The 17441-nt window shown below is 43.1% G+C and overlaps 1 protein-coding gene across 1 annotated transcript in view; it reads left to right on the forward strand.

The window, feature by feature from the left end:
* Positions 1-9808: 9808 nt before the first annotated feature.
* LOC311113246 (receptor-type tyrosine-protein phosphatase delta-like) overlaps positions 9809-17441 on the forward strand; it is a 609241-nt gene continuing 601608 nt past the window's right edge. Inside the window, exons 1-3 of the mRNA XM_084156451.1 lie at positions 9809-9896; positions 9962-10069; positions 10208-10244. The gene's annotated coding sequence lies outside the window, so the exon portion shown is untranslated. The remainder of the gene's footprint in view (positions 9897-9961; positions 10070-10207; positions 10245-17441) is intronic.

The following is a 17441-nucleotide window of genomic DNA, read 5'->3' on the forward strand; positions in this document are numbered from 1 at the left end:
CAAAGCCCTGTTATAAATAAACAGCAGGGTCTCTGCTGGGTACAGAGGCCTCAACATATTGCTTCACCAAGGTACGGGCAGCTTCTAATACTGCATTCAGTGTCATCATGGACTGTTAGTGTTTCCAAGAACATCCTCAAAACACAACTTTGTATACTACTATTTAATTACTAATCAGGACTGTGTAATAGCTACAATTGATATGAAATGTATCTGAAATTATTACTTTTAGTTGGTGCTGTATGCTACCAAAATAGTGTATGATGGTGGTATTTTAGCATTATTTAGCAAATGTTTTCTAAGCCTCAATTGTGTGAGGTATAATTTTGTACTGATGCACTTGCGGACCGTTTGGCATATGCTTTTCACTCTAATAGCACTCCGGTCTCGTCTACCCGCCCTGACTAAAGCGCCCCAGAATTTATTTACTGAACGTAATCCGTGTTAATTATTGATGACTGATTTAGATCTCCTCTTAAAAAGCACTCCTGTGGGAGAGTACTTACTTTACTGTGCAGTAAGCTTTTAAAGGAGTGGCTTACAACCGCTAAGCGGGCAGGGAGAGGCCATCCAGAAATGTAAATGCTTGCAAAAATATTTTTTCAAAGACGAGATGCATATGGGCTGATATCTAGGCTGGCGGTGGCCACCAAGAGGATAAGCGGGAGGGGTCATAGAGATTCAATATGCAGATGCCCTTATCTCAAACCGTTTCAAAGCTACATTAGGGTGAAAGGGAGACAAATCAAGCATTTATTTTCAATAACACCAGTGGGGGAATTAAGACAAAGCCTAATCTGTAGTAGTGTTGTGTTGATAAATCAAGCCTGACCTACAATGCGAGTAGCACGTGACACAGCGATAATTAGGCATCTGTAGGAGCGGGCGGAATCCTAATGCGGCCGAAGCTTCACAGGTGCTCATCCAGCATGCACAGAACACAAGGAGCGCTAGGGTTTTTGACTTCTAAGCATTTATTGTCAGTCATTAGAGATTTTTAGATTAAGCGGGTGGATAATGGATTGAGTGTGACCTTCGCCGAATGTCATTTGGAATCGGGGGAAGTTAAATAAACCAAAGTTTCCCGTTAATTCTGATAGGCTCCTTAAAGAGAGATTAGACACATCACAGAGATGGCAGGGATTCCTTGAAGTCTAAAGAGACAAGATGAGGGAAACATGTATTGTTTAAATTGCCAGTGCATGCTACATGCAAATCTTACCATTTACTGTTATAAATATGGACTGTATGTGTTTATTGACCTGGTAGTACCCTGTCATATGGATTCAATGTGGAGCTTGAAAATTCTACAAGGTTTGGCTAAAGGTACTTTCCAGAGCATGTAACTATTATTCTGCCAAGGCTTACAATGTATTCCTTCTCATTAATTAAGCAACTGATAACAACCATTCACTAATTTGTGATTTAAAAAAAGTAGAGTTGGATTATTATTATTTTTTAAGTAGAGTGGATTTAAAAAGCCGGTTTAGACAGCACTTGCCCATTCGGTTGTGAGATAATGTGAGGACAATATTCCCCAAACATTGCTAGAGTGTTTCTAGTCCAGCATAATGACTGAACTGGTCAAAAGTTAATTTGCATTTGAGTTGTGATATTAATTAAGACTGTCTAGGGTGTCCCGACCATCACATGAATCTCTCACCATAGCATCCACGTCACCAGGGATTATTCTGGAACTGTTTACTTCCATTTGCAGCATGTCATAACTCGACACTTTCCCAGGCAGGGCATAAGGGAACATTTTCATGTGGTTGTGAAATAATCTAATTAGAATGTTTCTAGTCAAGCATACTGGTTATTTAAGATAAATGCACGTCTCATGCCAAGTAATCAAGGACCAAGATCTAGAAACATTGCTAAATGGTTAGTTCCTGACAAGTTTAAAGAAGGATCAGTCTCAGTCCAGTCTGCACAGACATAATAATAATAATATGCCATTTAGCAGACGCTTTTATCCAAAGCGACTTACAGTCATGTGTGCATACATTTTTACATATGGGTGGTCCCGGGGATCGAACCCACTACCCTGGCGTTACAAGCGCCATGCTCTACCAATTGAGCTACAGAGGACCACATTACAGCAGGGTTCTCCAACTTCCAAATAACTTTTTATCCAACTACAGCCAACTATAGATAATGCGTTGGGTCGTTTTTTCTTAGCTCAGACCCACTATATGTGGCCAATTTTACATATTAAATAGGGACCAACTGCGAAAAACTATGTCTAGCAGTGACCAACTGAGACTACACAATGGGCAGATTATTTCAACAACAATCCATTGACTGTTGGGTTGGCTGCAGATGGATGGGTGTGTAGAAGCCATACCCTTATGGGGTCCCTATCTTTGGTCCTGAAAGCGAATGAGTCTCGTAGAAAACCCTCTCTCTGGCCCTGAGACAGAGAGACACAAACTTTTGAGAAACTCTCCAGCTCAGCAGAGGCTAGCATCCCCTGGTTTCACACCTCCGTGGCCCTGGCTACTCCATTGCTAGGGGGTTGCCAAGGGCCCTTCCAGAACACTCTACCCTGGCTAGAGCCATGTGACCTGGTTAGCCAATAACAGGTTGTACTTGGTGGGGATCTCAATCCCCCAACAAAGTCTGTGCTTTAGTTGAACTTGGGGTTGCAGAGAGACAACAGTTAATAAGAACTCTACACCACCTCAACTCATTTCTGGACCTTCCACATGGACAATCCTCCACCATGGACTCCCTAACTGTGTGTTAGTGCGTAACTGATAGCAAAACCACTATTCACTGCAACACTTTCACCTATCCTTCAATCTGTAAAGCCATGTGTGTGTCTGTCTTGAGGGTGGAATAAAGTGTGGATTGTATCCATGTCTCCTGCTTTTCATTCTACGTCCTCTAACCTGGGCGCTTAGACAGTTCTACCTATATTTTAAACCTCTTTCGAGACATTTTACATTTACATTTTAGTCATTTAGCAGACGCTCTTATCCAGAGCGCATTAGTGAGTGCATACATTACTATTATTATTTTCATGCTGGCCCCCCATGGGAATTGAACCCACAACCCTGGCGTTGTAAACGCCATGCTCTACCAACTGAGCTACATCCCTGCCGGCCATTCCCTCCCCTACCCTGGACGACGCTGGGCCAATTTCCGGTTTCCGAGCTGGTCATGGGTGCACCTCAGCCACGCTCAAGGTCCTAAACGATATTATAACCGTGATCGATAATAGACAGTACTGTGCAGCCGTCTTCATTGACCTGGCCAAGGCTTTCGACTCTGTAAAACCACTGCATTCTTATTGGCAGACTAAATAGCCTTGGTTTCTCAAATGACTCCCTAGCATGGTTCACCAACTACTTCTCCGATAGAGTTCAATGTGTCAAATCGGAGGGCCTGTTGTCTGGACCTATGGCAGTCTCTATGGGGGTGCCACAGGGTTCAATTCTTGGGCCGACTCTTTTCTCTGTGTATATCAATGATGTCGCTCTTGCTGCTGGTGACTCTCAGATCCACCTCTACGCAGACGACACCATTTTGTATACATCTGGCCCTTCATTGGACACTGTGTTAACAAACCTCCAAACGAGCTTCAATGTCATACAACGCTCCTTCTGTGGCCTCCAACTGCTCTTAAACACTAGTCAAACTAAATGCATGCTCTTCAATCGAACGCTGCTGGCACCCGCCCACCCGACTAGAATCACTACTCTCGACGGGTCTGACCTAGAGTATGTGGACAACTACAAATACCTAGGTGTCTGGTTAGACTGTAAACTCTCCTTCCAGACTCACATTAAGCATCTCCAATCCAAAGTTAAATGTAGAATCGGCTTCCTATTTCGCAACAAAGCCTCCTTCACTCATGCTGCCAAACATGCCCTCGTAAAACTGACTATCCTACCGATCCTTGACTTCGGCGATGTCATTTACAAAATAGCCTCCAACACTCTACTGGACAGTGCCATCCGTTTTGTCACCAAAGCCCCATATACTACCCACCACTGTGACCTGTACGCTCTTGTTGGCTGGTCCTCACTACATATTTGTCGCCAAACCCACTGGCTCCAGGCCATCTATAAATCACTGCTAGGCAAATCTCTGCCTTATCTTAGCTCATTGGTCACCATAGCAACACCCACCCGTAGTGTGCGCTCCAGCATGTATATCTCACTGGTCATCCCCAAAGCCAACACCTCCTTTGGCCGCCATTCCTTCCAGTTCTCTGCTGCCAATGACTGGAACGAACTGCAAAAATCTCTGAAGCTGGAGACTCTTATCTCCCTCACTAACTTTAAGCATCAGTTGTCATAGCACCTTACCGATCACTGCACCTGTACACAGCCCATCTGAAATTAGCCCACCCAACTACCTCATCCCCATATTGTTAATTATTTTGCTCATTTGCACCCCAGTATCTCTATTTGCACATCATCTCTTGCACATCTATCATTCCAGTGTTAATACTAATTGTCATTATTTTGCACTATGGCCTATTTGTTGCCTTACCCCCATAACTTGCTACATTTTTGACTTTATGTTTTGTTTTACCCCATATGTAACTCTGTGTTGTTGTTTTTATCGCACTGCTTTGCTTTATCTTGGCCAGGTCGCAGTTGTAAATGAGAACTTGTTCTCAACTGGCTTACCTGGTTAAATAAAGGTGAAATTAAAAATAAAAATACAATAAAGAATGTGCGCCGCCCCATGGGTCTCCCAGTCGCGGCCGGCTATGACAGAGCCTGGAGACCATCACCAGTTGGTGGCGCTCTTGAAGGCTTTTGTTCCAACACTTGCTTCAAATAATCAACTAATCATGGTCTGGAGTGGACCAATATTACTTTAATCAGGTGTGATATTGCTGGGTTGGACCAAAAACCTGCACACACAATAGCGCTTCAGAACCAGAGTTGGAGACCAACTGCATTAAATCAATGCTATCCTGAACCTCCCAGAAACTAACCTGGTGGTTCAGTTGGTTTGTGCTTTAGCCAACTTCTATCTTTGTGTTCAAATTATGACAACAGAATAGTTGGGTAAAGTACATACATTTTAGGACAGAAACAAAAATGAGCTGGGGGTCAGATGTGTCTTCAGCACCATGGCACAATTCTCTATCTCTCTCTATGTGAGTGGTGAACTCTCTGGGCTAGCCTGGCGGAACCAGCCTGATCACTACATTCACCATTCTATTTCACTTCACATATCTCTGAGCGGCTCTCTCTGGGGACTTCCTCTGAGAGTTGGGGACACCGACTGGCTTAATCGTATGTGACGGGTGAGTCCATATTCGCGCCAGTCCCAGAACTCAATCATGGTCACTGTGAAATCCACCACAAATTCCCTGTGAATCAACTGTGTTGAGTTACAGTAAAAACAAAGAACTCACCTACCTCTGTGTTCCAGTTATTTCACAGTGGACCTGTAATAATAAGGTTTGGCTCGTTGCCAATTGATCTCTTTTGCAAGGTGTCTGAAAGCTCTCATCATTTTTACCCCAGGCAAGGCCAGACTGAGGTTAGCTCTTTAATCTGGTGAGAGCTAATGATAGCTTCATAGGGGCAAGTACTACCCCCCCCCCCCCCCCCCCTTCTACTTCTCCCCACCCACCCCCATCCGTTATGCCCATATACAGCAGTCTACCTTATATCACCCAACTCAAAAACGCAGCATTTTACACCAATGAATATTCAATGACTTTCCCATCCAAAAAGAAAAAAGAGACCACACACACTCAAAGTTACACACACTGTAGGATTGGGTCAAATAAATTCCTTGGCAAGCAAAATATGCAAATCCTCTTTGTCCTGTAATCGAAGTGAAATTACAAGAGTAGTCAAGAATGGCAGAGTCGCAGAACACTTTACCCCTTGAAATGGTGAACCAACGAATGTTCCATATGATTCCACCCACTGGGCACACACTGGTTGAATCAACGTTGTTTCCACGTCATTTCAACAGGTTAGCACCTGCTGTCTCGAACTCTGAATGCTCGGCTATGAAAAGCCAACTGACATTTCCTCCTGAGGTGCTGACCTGTTGCACCCTCTATAACCACTGTGATTATTATTTGACCCTGCTAGTCATCATAGAGCGTTTGAACATCTTGAAGAACGATCTGGCCTTAATGGCCATGTACTCTTATAATCTCCACCCGGCACAGCCAGAAGAGGACTGGCCACCCCTCAGAACCCGTTCCTTGCCGGTTCCTCTCTAGGTTTCTTCCTAGGTTCCAACCATTCTAGGGAGTTTTTCATAGCCACCATACTTCTAGCTTACATCTGCATTGCTTGCTCTCTGGGGTGTTAGGCTGGGTTTCTGTATAAGCACATTGTGACATCTGCTGATGTAAAAAGGACTTTATAAATACATTTGATCGGTGAATTTGATTGAATAGCTATTGAATTGACATCTGTGCCCAGTGGGAAGTCTCCAAGAATAATATTGATTACTCATAAGCAGGTTGACGTTTATTGTCATGAGTCTTGCCCTGGAGGCCGAACTAAGCGGTTTCCACTGGTAAAAATTGGCTATACTGTATATCGTAAAAAATCATGAAAACAAAAATGTGCTTATTGGTCTTAATTTAAGGTTAGTGTTAGGCATTAGGGTTAGCAGTGTGGTCAAGGTTAATGTTAGGCATTAGGGTTAGCAGTGTGGTTAAGGTTAGTGTTAGACATTAGGGTTAGCAGTGTGGTTAAGGTTAGTGTTAGGCATTAGGGTTAGCAGTGTGGTTAAGGTTAGGGTTAGGCATTAGGGTTAGCAGTGTGGTTAAGGTTAGGGTTAAGCTTAAAATCAGCTGCCTCCAGTACATGAGTCTTCTCAATAAATGCCAACCTGCGACTCATAACCAGCACCTTGTAACTGTATGGACCAAAATGGATATCACATTGCCTACAGAAACTGCATTGAACAACACTGCATTTCACACACTCAACTTCGACGGACAGTATACAGTACACTGCATTTTCTGGCTGATATCCAAGACATATTTTTGCAGTAAAACTTTGAACTTAGCTAAGGTTTCAAAATAATGCAAATACGTTTCATTTGTTTTGGTGCAATTTAAAAAAAAATGTGTTTCTTTATGTGAATTTTTATCAACCTCAAACTCAATTATCAGTTTCTTTTGACTCACAGTCTCATCTCGTGTGTGAATGTCACAGTGACAGTGGTAAAGTTCCTCAGAGTCAATATAATTAAAGGCAATAGGTCACATGGATCGATGGAGCCATGAGTGATGTATTTTCAAATGCAGAGCGATGCATTATGTAATAACAATAGTAAAATAAAAAATAAATTTCACCCCCACTTTCACCCACTTCATCAAAGCGACAGCTGATGGAGTTACGATTTAATTTTCAAATTTCGCCATAACTGTGTTTGCAAATTTTTGTGCTTGTGAAAAGAAAATAAGGTAATTGTAGACACTGGGTTAAAGGTACACACTGTAACTTTTATTTCCAGTCAAAAGTAACTTCATATCCATGGGGGATGTCATATCCAAGGGGGGGGCACACATGTGTGATCCTTTCGCTAGTCACAACACATCCACAAAAGGTCAAAAGTACTTTTGGAATGCAGCTCTTGCACGTGGAGAGAGCAACCTTGGGTGGTGGAAACAAAGGTTACATCGACTCTCATTGCCATAGAGCCAACAGATGGACATGTTGACAAACTCCCTTCATACAGAATATGTTTCCGTATGGGGCCAAAAAGCTGTCTGTCTTGGTACCCATTAGTTTACAAACCTTTAACCATGTGAAATGTATGAGAGTGTGTGAGGTATCAATACAGTACTTTGTGTTTTCTGGCCCACTGCCTTGTCCCTCGATTTCCCATCAATTGAAAGTGTGCACTACTTGACTTGACCAATCGTTGTAATCCAAGGGTCAATTCTGTTGATACAGCAGAGCTAAATATAAAAAAAAACTCAGTCTTTACTTTGTTAGTACTATTGGTAGAAAAATAGATGGCACTTTGGAGCATTATGTAAATATGTAACTGCAAATAAGATTGGATATGTAGTAACCACGCATTAGATTAAAGGGTCAATCTGCAGTTCAAACAACAACAAAATTGTCAAAGACTCCAGCCACCCTAGTCATAGACTGTTCTCTCTGCTACCGCACGGCAAGTGGTACCGGAGTGCCAAGTCTAGGTCCAAAAGACTTCTCAACAGCTTCTACCCCCAAGCCATAAGACTCCTGAACAGCTAATCATGGCTACCCGGACTATTTGCACTGCCCCCCCACCCCATCCTTTTTACGCTGCTGCTACTCTGTTAATTATTTATGCATAGTCACTTTAACTCTACCCACATGTACATATTACTTCAACTACCTCAACTAGCCGGTGCCCCCGCACATTGACTCTGCACCGGTACCCCCCTGTATATATAGCCTCCCTACTGTCACTTTATTTTTACTTCTGCTCTTTTTTTTCTCAACACTTTTTTTTGTTGTTGTTGTTTTATTTTTACTTTTTTTGTTTAAAATAAATGCACTGTTGGTTAAGGGCTGTAAGTAAGCATTTCACTGTAATGTCTGCACCTGTTGTATTCGGCGCATGTGACCAATACATTTTGATTTGATTTGATTTGATTTGAAACCAGCACCATTCCTCAGTTGATTTGGTAATCAGCTGAGGAATGGGGCTGGAGAAATGTAACCGCTCTCAAATGTATAGACAGAGCTATGGATGCAAAATTACAGTTTTAACCATGTTTTAAAGCTTTACAGTGTTTGTTTACAATTACATTGTTTGTGAACAATGGAGTAAAAAAAGCTTATATTTTCGGTTCTGATGGGGTATGACAGTTAAACTAAGCAGGAGACATTTCGAAGTTATATTCTTCAAGATTCAAAGGCTATATATCATTAATTTAAAAGTATACATTATACATTTATATCATTCATTTAATTTAACATCATCATTCCCTCTTTGAATAACCACATTTTCATGCACATACAAACCCATACATTGAGATAAACACACACAAATCTGATTATCATTTATTAATATTGAAACAATAACCAAAAGTATTAAATACAGCAATCCAGTTCTGTGTGAAAATGACAAATATTACTCTATTCCTTTGTTTCATAGGCTATTTCAAAGGATGAGAAAATTAATTCTCATGTATATTCCTTTGGCTTGTTGTTTGAGTCCCTTTGGTATGGGAACACTTCAATTATCTGTCATGTCAGATATCTGCTTTAGAAAACGAGCGAATGATATTGCTTTATAGGGTCACTAAAATCTACTGTAGCTGTATTGGATTTGAATCTACATTTTTTAAACTCATTTCAAAAACTAAATTGATACCACCTGAAAAATTCAACAGGTTGCACGCTGGTTATTTGCCTGGACAGGTGCGCAGCAAAGGTTGAACAAGCAGTTTGCCTCCCAAGTTCACATATCCGCTTTATGCCAATGTTTTAGCAAAACAAGCACAGTGATCCCCGGTGGGAGACGTTTTATATGCGTAACTAATCAATTTCTAATGGATTTATTATCGACACAGAAATCAAGAGATAACAATTTATTGTCTGCGGATCATTTACGGAGAGCGGGAGAGCTAATCCTACATGGGTTAGCTGCTCTACTAGCCGGACATCAAGTGGCTCGATAGAGTAATGCAGGTGTGTGCGCGTGTGTGGAAAGCATCTTATCTGGGATGCTGCCCACTTCCCCTCTCCCCTCTCGCTTGCGCGCTCGGAGCTGCACGCTCTCCAGCCATCGCCAGGAGCAGTGTGTGGTAGGCTACAATATGACAACAGCAGCGCTGGCTTTCTAAAGAAAGCTTAGCTCTCACTTTTCTGTCTGTCTCATTACCGCTCCCATTGTCTCTTGCGACAGCGGGAAAAGGAGCAGGCACCTACTCTCCTCCTCACCATTTAGTATGAATATTATTATAATTTTTTGCTGCACACAGATGTTCATTTTAGCACTTTTTGGGGGGAAGTTCACTTGGGGCCTGTATTTGGAATAAGAAAGCATTGCTGTTTCTGACTGGAGAGAAGGAAGATACGACTCATCTGGATTTCCTAAGGAATTTTATCTGGATGCTTTGGTAAGTGGTCATGTGCGTCGCATACAAATACTGCAGGCTATCACACTATGTCGTTATCAATTGATAAATGCCTGTTTGTCGACAAGTGTACAATTCCATCACTTACTTATCATTCTCCTTTTTGTCATTTAAATACAGTTACCGAGGCGTTTGAATTCATCAGCCGGGGTATATAGTAAGTAGCATTTAGACTTTTCCTCGCATTGTTTTTTGCAGAGATGTTGCCTACTTTCAGAAGTGGCGGGTTTATGAGTTGTGTAAGCTATTTTAATTGCAAGTTATGTAGGCCTATTGTGACCCGATATTATTGACATGCCATGGCATAGGCACACAAAGCGCGCATTTCAGCTCATCATGGAAGTGCGATGTTGGATGCTTTTTAGACGAGCACTTGTTCACTATGCCCTTAGATTATACCGTCGAAGTTATGGTATCTGTTCATAATTATGAAGATATCTGTTCGGCTACCTACATTATCCACTAATTGCCAAAATGCCAGCACACCCCTTTTCAATATTTCATGTCTGCCTTACAGTTACTTATCTTAGCCTAGGCTACTTGTTTTCAAAAGAGAAGGCGGAGAGGTGGTCCATGTATGCCTATTTGTTGTCCACATGCTTGATGAAAGCAATGCTGTGATGCCCCCATTTTTTAAGACGCAAAATAGACCTATCACTGTGAAGTTGCGGGACATGTGTGGAAACTTCTCTTGAAATGTGCTACTGTATGTGTTGGGGAGGTAAATTGGGAGGAGGTGGGGTGTGTAGGCTATGTATGTGCAAAGTTAATCACTTGGGGGTGTTAAATTATTCCAGTGGTGTGTGTTTGTGTGTGTGTGTGTGTGTGTGCGCGCGCGTGCGTGTGCATGCGTGTGCACACGCAAGGAGGTGTGTGGATGGATGGGTGGTGGCTGAGTGAGCGAGTTTGCTGGTTCTCGCTGCTCACCCTTTGACAGACAATTTACATGTAATCTCTTATTGTTGAATCACTGCTGATGCACATAAAGAGCCTTGCCCACTGCTGCACTGAGAGGGGGCATGTTTGTTTGCGCTCAATCAATGTCATGTGAATCTGCACTGTTCTGATATTGTACATTCTGTGTTGCATTCTTTCTCGTGGGGAGAGTTGAGTGGGTTATCCCGCATAATCGTCTCTCAATTTTACTCAGATTAAATCAGTGTGAAATGCAATGGCAGTGTATCAAATCAAAGTAAACTAATTAAATGCCCTGATGATGAAACTGCTGTTGGCAGGGGTGGACTGGGACAAGAAATCGGCCCTGGAATTTCTAACACACTGATCCATTTCTTTCCTCGAAGGCCCCAACACCAGCCTATTTTTTCCCTTGAGGTCCTCATTATTAGCCAGAGAATGGTCATTTTGCACACAAAAAAACAAGTTAGACAGCCAAAGGCAGACTGACCATCTGGCATTTCGGGCAAATGCTAGATGCCAGATGGCCAGTCCGCTTGTGGCTGTTGGGCTTAACCATTGAAACCCTTGGAGGGGGATGCTGAAACCACCTTTTGGTTAATATTGTGCTTCCTATACACCTAAGAGAGGCAGTTAGATGTGAAAGTGAAAGAAGGCAATGGAAAGTCATACAGCTCTCCACTGTACTGCAGAGTGACACAGGGTTATTTGAGAATGACCGTAAAGACAATGTGATAGCCTTATAGGCCTCCCTGACCCCGGGAGATGGAGGGAGGATAGTGTTGCCCATCAATATGGACTACATGGAGTCAAGCATGATATATACACAACAACATGCAGGCAATGACATATTGTCAACCGTGAATATTACCTACCTACCTACCTACCTACCTACCTACCTACCTACCTACCTACCTACCTACCTACCTACCTACCTACCTACCTACCTACCTACCTACCTACCTACCTACCTACCTACCTACCTACCTACCTACCTACCTACCTACCTACCTACCTACCTACCTACCTACCTACCTACCTACCTACCTACCTACCTACCTACCTACCTACCTACCTACCTACCTACCTACCTACCTACCTACCTACCTACCTACCTACCTACCTACCTACCTACCTACCTACCTACCTACCTACCTACCTACCTACCTACCTACCTACCTACCTACCTACCTACCTACCTACCTACCTACCTACCTACCTACCTACCTACCTACCTACCTACCTACCTACCTACCTACCTACCTACCTACCTACCTACCTACCTACCTACCTACCTACCTACCTACCTACCTACCTACCTACCTACCTACCTACCTACCTACCTACCTACCTACCTACCTACCTACCTACCTACCTACCTACCTACCTACCTACCTACCTACCTACCTACCTACCTACCTACCTACCTACCTACCTACCTACCTACCTACCTACCTACCTACCTACCTACCTACCTACCTACCTACCTACCTACCTACCTACCTACCTACCTACCTACCTACCTACCTACCTACCTACCTACCTACCTACCTACCTACCTACCTACCTACCTACCTACCTACCTACCTACCTACCTACCTACCTACCTACCTACCTACCTACCTACCTACCTACCTACCTACCTACCTACCTACCTACCTACCTACCTACTGTGATTGTATGTGATTTCAATGGGTCTTTCTCCATTTTAATTGTTTTATACTGTTCAATCCAACGTCAACCAAAACATATTTTCTGCATTTCCTGCACTCATTTGTTATAATTTCCACACTGTGCTGCATGATATGGGCAAAAATCTAGTAAACCCTTAAACTGTTGGAATCATGGAAATATAATTATTATTCTAATTCTGTAGTTGGAATGCATAACAACAAATGAAAAAGCCAGAGAGGAATTATTGTGACAGGGTAGGAACCAAAGTGTTGTTCAGTGTTTCCCAGGGGACCCTAATTAGATGTTACATTATATGCTAGCTGACATATTCATGCTTTGCCTATTCCTCTCTGATTTAGAAGATACCGTTGCACAAACAGCATGCTGATCTAAGCCTACACCAGCACTGGTGGTGAAGGTCGGCAACATTACCTCTTCGACACTGATTCTCAACACAGGGGCCCCACAAGGGTGCATCCTCTGGGCACGTCCCCATCCTCATCAACGGGGCCGCCGTGGAGACGGTCAAAAACGTCCAAGTTTCTCGACGTACACATCTCAGAGGAGCTGAAATGGTCAAACCATACGGACACCGTGGTGAAGAAGGCACGTCAGCGACTCTTCAACTTCAGGATGCCAAAGAAATTTGGCCTGTCCCCGAGGGCCCTCACAGTGTTCTACAGGAGCACCATCGAGAGCATACTGTCGGGCTGCATCACAGCCTGGTATGGCAACTCCACCGCCACGGACCACAAGGCGCTACAGAGGGTGGTAGGCTCAGCCGAACGCACCATCGGGTGCACACGGTCTGCCCTCCAGAACACCTACAACACCAGGTGTCGCAGAAAGGCCAATATGATCATCAGGGACCCCAGCAACCCGAGCCATGGCCTGTTCTCCCCGTTTCCATCATTCAGGCGCAGGCAGTATAGGAGCATCACGGCAGAAACTATAAAACTGGCCAATAGCTTCTACCCCCAGACCATCAGACAGCTGAATATCCACCACTAGTCAGCTACCTGCTAACCCTAACCCTGCATTGTTGGAGCTCAAGAATGTCACTGTACCCTGTAATTACATCTGCAACCCTGTATATGTGACTATTAAAGTCTCTAATCTAATCTAATCTGGTATCAGGCTGTATTAGCTAGCTACGTTTGCTCTGACTTTGAGTATATTTAGCTAGCTAGCTAGCCAGCTAACTAGCGATTAGCATTAGCGGCTAACAATATTTATTTGAGCCACTACTAAGAAAAGATAAACTAGCTATTGGCAGACATTAAGAGACCCAAACTAACAGTGTAATTATAGAACATGGATTTACATTAAGAAACAAAGTGGAAATCAGCATTGTTGTCACCAACATCTTGTTGCATCTGACCACGCAGACAGAGTGAACGGCATGGCAAGTACTTGTGACAAATGCTCTCCTTGAGTGACAGTGGGCAGGGCTTGGTGTGGAAAGTGCATGGGGAAGCAACATGCAGGAGGAGAGGGAGAGAGACGACTCAAGTAGCAAACAGAGTAAACTATAAAAACTGACAATACTTTCGCTGGAGTGGCGTATCACATTTAACAAAACATTGAAATACCGTTATAGAAGGTAAAGTAAAACCCTAAACCGGTCCATGCATCAATACCGGTATATAGTCAAATACGGTATACCGCCCAGCCCTAGTCAAGCATGTCTTGATAGTTGCATTGAAGTCGTCTCATCTTTGACCTTGTTTGATTGAGGAAAGTCAACTATTCCTTTTAGTAGCACGGCAAGATCACACACGATAGACATCTGCAACCAAGTGTCGACGCTCGCTCACTACCAGAAACAATGTTTCACACACATTTCCTTAACCATCTTAGATCATCCATGTTGTGCTACAGTATATTCTATAAGATGAAAAGACAAAGCAGTGAGGCAGAGAGCGGTATTTCATCATGCATGCACCTGTCAATTAGCAGTACAGTAGTTTCGCTTGTGGAAACGTGCTAACAAGAACAGGAGTGACATACTGCCCATGGCAACAGAGAAAAATACATAAATCCCTCACAGCAATTGGAAAACAAATGAGCATTGCAGCATGTACAGTATACGCCACTACTATCTCAGCTATCCCTTCCAGGTTAAATTGCAATTTGGCTGAGGCATTCATGAGACTAGTGCTTTAGGAGATGTGAGGGAAAGGTCCGTTTTCTCAGAGAAAGGGGATTTTCAACTTTCATTCACTCTGTGAATTTTTTAGGGGAAAGCTTTTAAGGATTAGTCCCAGGTAAGTATTTTTCCCACCATTCAATCCGGGCAGCTGTAGTCCCATTTCATAAATTGCCCACCATTCGACAATTTTCTGCCATCTTCGCCCTGAGTGCTACTCCCTGAATCTATTAGCTGGCCTTGCATCCGTCATTGTTGGAGGGGGCTTTAAGCAACAAGATAGAAGGGGTGGGGAAAGAAGGCTCTTGCCCATGTGCTTGCTGAGAAGTGCGCAGTACATCAAAGTGGACCGCGATCATAAGCCCGCTGCTGGCGTACGAGTGTTAACTCCAAATTTCTGCAAAGCTCTTCCCCCGCTTAATTATCCTTAGACACCGATAGCTCAACTGCGTCGAGAGAGAAGCAAGCTATAATTATGTGTTATGAAATTCTTCCAGGTGACATAATCGGGCCATGGCTTAGTGATAGCCGAGGATTGTCACAACAGCAGCAAATAAACAAGTGTCACACTCTAATTTCACTGGTAATCGACTTTAGTATGTAAATGTTTGTTTCCATGCTGAGACAATAGTCTGAATTTACTAACAAGCAGTAAAGTAGAAGGATATGGATAATGAAGTTGCCCATATTCCCAGCCACTGATAGCAGACGTTATCTACAGTAGAATCATGGCATTGACTCCACTGTTACTGTACAGGCATATGTAAGGTACCACATCCGGTACTGCTATGATGTCCTCATATTGTCCTCTACATACTGTAAATAACACACCTTGATTACAAGCCCACTCGTTATGCTACATCAGATGCCCAACTCCCGGGGGCCGTTTTATAATGAGGATGTACTGACAGATAATAAGATACACCTGGCGCAGGCGCTTTCAGGAAATGTTGATTCATCCCTAAATAAAATGATTCTCCCTGCTAACATGAAAGAGATAAATATCTCTCCCTCTGTCACATCACCTTGTCTCTCACGGTGGCAAATGTTTTTCATTTATCCATCTGCTTCCAACACTTTTAGATGTGGCGTGTTTTCATTCGGGGGCTGACGTCTCTCAGCCCCCATTTCTCATCACCTGAAGAGTGGCTTCTGGCTTTAAAATGAGACAAAAAATATGTGGACCCCCTGGTGTTGGCCCACGGAGGCCCCTGAACCTAATGACTCTTCAGACAGGCTCATATCACAGTGTGTTACCATTTTATGGCTAGTGGTACAACTGCTCCCAGACTTGGCAGCTGTTTTAGCCAGGCGTGTTAGTGCATTGAGAAGCTTGGGTGCCTGTGTGTGTGCATGCCTGTGTGTGTGTGTTTGTTTTGAATGGTTGGTTGTGGGGGTGGGGTCGTGTTGATTTACAGCCTGAGCCCTCGTGCTGATTCTTCAATACATACATCAGCTGTCTGGAGATGTATAATTTGATGGATGCACATGCATCTAGTCAACCATTTCATGCACATACTGTATACAGTACACTGTGCACGATCAATTGAATTCACACACAGGCCAACAGACTTGCAGGCAAACACAAACAAACGAAGCACACACACATAAATATAACTAATTTTTTCTCTGGTGTTGATTGGAAAAACTGTGAAATGAAACCCCTCACCTACACGTCTGCCCACCCGCTTATTTATCAGCCGCTGGGTGCCGCTCGTAAATCAGACGTTTATTAAGTTGTTAAACGACTACTTCTGCCTATCGCAAGTGACATCAGTGCCATTAAGCCTGAGGTATACGACACGCTAGGAGGGAACGTGAGCTATTGCCGTTGCTCCTTGTGCTATTCAATTAAACAACTTGATGCTTCATGACTTTTTTAAAGTCCGCTTTCCCTTTATTTCCTCTCTTCTTCACCCCTCCCTCCATTCCTCGGCAGCGTTGCTCTGATGAAATTTAGAGGAGCAGGGATTGATTGCAGGGAGGAAGCACAGGGGAGTGAGGGAAACACTGCAGCGGATCTATGTTGCTGAGGATCAATTCTCGCCTTTGCATACTGTAGAGACTTATACCACCAGACTTAAGCTTTATTCGTTACTCGGGCTGAAGTAAGTCAAGGAAACACTGTTTACTTCCAAGCATGCAAAGGTTTCAAAGGCATTAACGTGTACAGCTTAAACCAGGGCATAGCATAATTTATTTGTTTGGACTCTGTATATATCCAGTTGCCTATTACATTCAAAGCAATACAGGGATCATCAACTAGATTCAGCTGCGGGATGATTTTTTCCTGAGTGGATGGTCAGGGGGCCAGAACAAAATTACTAGTAATTTGTAGACTGCAAATTGACCGCAAAAAGCCCAAACAGATATAATATTTGACTAAAACATAATAATTTCAAACATTGCTTACATTTGTATACGATCACATTATGCGTGGGAATACTTTGGAACAGATTTCTAAAATAAAAATTACTTGGAGATGACTTGCTGGTGTATTTACAAAAAAATCTGGAACCCTGCCTTAGGGTTTATTAGAATATGTCTGAGTAAGAAGCAAATGTAGGTGAAATTGCCAGTAGGTACTTTTTGGGGAAAATATATCTTGGCTTGGTT

The sequence above is a fragment of the Coregonus lavaretus genome (genome assembly GCF_964263955.1).
Source record: "Coregonus lavaretus genome assembly, chromosome: 39".
Classification (NCBI taxonomy): domain Eukaryota; kingdom Metazoa; phylum Chordata; class Actinopteri; order Salmoniformes; family Salmonidae; genus Coregonus; species Coregonus lavaretus.